This window comes from Fukomys damarensis, unplaced genomic scaffold (genome assembly GCF_012274545.1).
Source record: "Fukomys damarensis isolate Sample0158 unplaced genomic scaffold, DMR_v1.0_HiC HiC_scaffold_13, whole genome shotgun sequence".
Classification (NCBI taxonomy): Eukaryota; Metazoa; Chordata; class Mammalia; order Rodentia; family Bathyergidae; genus Fukomys; species Fukomys damarensis.
Window position 1 is genome coordinate 23,477,941 of NW_022900925.1, and position 2,621 is coordinate 23,480,561.

The window sequence follows — 2,621 nt, forward strand, 5'->3', positions numbered from 1 at the left end:
GCGCGTGCGCGCTGGGTCTCCGCTCAGACCGGCGGGGCCAAGCGCGCCCCGGTTCCAGTGACCGCCGCTTCCCCCTAGGCGGCCTTCTGTTCAGGGGTCTTTGTGCAGTCCTCTCACCTGCCTCACACACTTGTTCTCCACTTCAGCGTCTTCCCGTGAGCAGGGTGTAAGGCGTGGGTGCAGGGGTGGTGAGAGGGTACTTTCTGGATGTGAGAGGACGAGAAAACAATACTAATCTGAAAGGTGCGAGCGCCGCCGCTGCGACTAATCCCCGCCCCTCCTCACCCCGCCGGGTCCCAGGAGTGGGGGCCGAAGGGAGAGGGGAAATAAGTCTCGGGCAGCTATTGGGGGAGTTTTGCTTGGACAGGTGTGGGTACTTTCTAGTAACTGGAAAGCAACACGGAGACCCAAAAGGACGTAAAGATAAGAGCGTCTTTTGCCTGCTCCGAGACCCCCGAACCCCTGCCGCTACCCTACAGGTGTCTGTCGGTGCCCCCAGGTAGCGAGCTGGGGTCTCCGAAGCCCGGGATGGACGGGAGGGCTGGGGGTGTACTTGCTGTGTCACTGGGGTGGGGGCGAGGGGAGTCTTGTTTATTTAAGTCTGCCCGTCTGTAACACGAGTAGGTGCAAAACGGACTTTTTCAGCTCAAGGCAGGCGAGGGGGCGACGCAGGAAAGGTAGAAACGACTTCCTCAAGGCGCTGCAGTGAGTCAGGCACACTAGAGTCCGGACTCCTTGCGCAGTCTTGTCTTCACCAGACGGCTCCTCACCGTTGCAGAGTCTTGGCATCAGAACTGCTGAACAGTCAAAGGAGTAGTCATAGATTTGGGGGGAGGGGCGGACACACTGCGCCCTAGGTTTACATCTTCCCTCATATTCAAGCTGAGTTTTGAGGCTTGTTATGCTCTTCCCCATCGCCACTGGCCAGCGGGATTCAGAGTCATCCTATGGGTGCTGGAATATCTAGAAGTTTTGTCTGCTTCCCAGACAAAAATATAACATCAAAGTCATTTTAGTGATAATCCTGGGAGAGCTAAAACGGCCGAGACTGGAGAGATTTATTTTTGCTTCCATAAAAAAAAGAAAAGCTTTAAAATTAGACAAAAATAACCTTTCTATGAGAGAACAAAGCAGATACCATTCAGGGTGAAACACAAGAGTTCAAATCTTGCCTGGGAAAGGCATCTTCCCAGCACAAAATTGTTCCAGCAGTTTGTCTAGTGTCTTGTTTTTGACATGCCAATACGAAAATAGCAAAATGTCTAATAGAAGTGATTGCGTGCTGCTTTCATTTGTTTCTTCCCCTAGCGTCCTTTCAGTCAATTCAGTGAGTAAGCAGCACAAAGAGATACACCCCTTTCCAGATCAAGTTCCAGGTAGTGACAAGGAGCTGGGCATTTTCATGGACTCTGGAACCAGGGAAGAATTATACCCTAGTCAGTGAAGAGAGAAGTTGGCTAAAATAGAGTTCGTGTTAAGTATGATGTATGCATAAAGATGTAGAGATTAAGTAGGAAGATGTGCTGAAGTCAGTCCTACCACGCTATGATTGTACATCTAATGCCTGTGGGGAGGGAGGTGTTTATGCCTTTACAGAATGAGGAATTGTGAGCTTCTGTTTGCCTTTATGAAACATGAAATCAGAAAGTACAGTATTACCTTTCCAAAATAGCACTGTCTGGTACAACTTTGATAACCAACATACTCTGTTCCTTCACTGTCCGATACAGTAGCCCCACTTGCCCTCGGGTAGCTACTGAGTACTTGGAGTGTGTAGCTCATGTGGGTAAGGAATTGAATATTAAAATTTTAATTTTATTTTAAAAAATTTAATCACATATTCACATGTAATTACTGGCCACTATACTGGACAGCACTTTCTGGAGGATCTGTGAGTTTATTGGCATCAGCTATTTCTAGGGGCTGTCTGCTGTAAGTACAGTTCCTGTGTACAGTGGTTTGGGGTTCTCCTTCCTACAACAGGCAGTGCTTTACAGTAGCTCAGCCTCAACTCAGAATGATTTACTGAATTAGACTCAGTAAGCAGAGGGTGGGAACTTCTACTCTGATTAGATTCTGATGTCTTCCTTCCCAAAAACATTCTTGTTAATTGCTTGGGTAGTGACTGCTCCTTAAAAGACTTCTTGGGTCCTTCGCAAAGAATGTTTGCATCTCCCATTTATGTCATGCCTGTGGTGAACAAACTGGTAACAGCTTCAGTCTGTCTGGCAGTACTGGAGAATGGCAGTCATCAGGGCTTCTCAGCCTACAGAAATTGGGTGTCACTAGAGCCTGTACCTCACATGTATCAAAGCCTGCTTGCTATATAGTGACTGTAATTACAGATTATATGCCGCTGATAACTAGAAAGATAAAAATCCCCCATGAGAAGTAAATTTCTACACTTTGGCAGGTTTGAGGGACAGTAATCACCAGTTACCTGGGAGAAAACTCTGAATACAGAAAAGATAAGAGAATTAGCAGGACAGAAGTCTCAAGACACATTTTTACTACAAAAATTTGCCCAAGGCTTGTGTTATTTTGTAAAATGTGAGGTAGCACCTAAGTGTATCATGGGGATTAGATTTTGTTACATGTAAAATGCTTTAATCTTCTATTTT

General features: G+C 46.7%; 1 protein-coding gene across 1 annotated transcript in view; it reads right to left on the reverse strand.

The window, feature by feature from the left end:
- Dusp14 (dual specificity phosphatase 14) overlaps nt 1-270 on the reverse strand; it is an 18,844-nt gene extending 18,574 nt beyond the window's left edge. The window contains exon 1 of the mRNA XM_010626808.3: nt 118-270. The gene's annotated coding sequence lies outside the window, so the exon portion shown is untranslated. The remainder of the gene's footprint in view (nt 1-117) is intronic.
- Between the last annotated feature and the right edge of the window lie 2,351 nt (nt 271-2,621).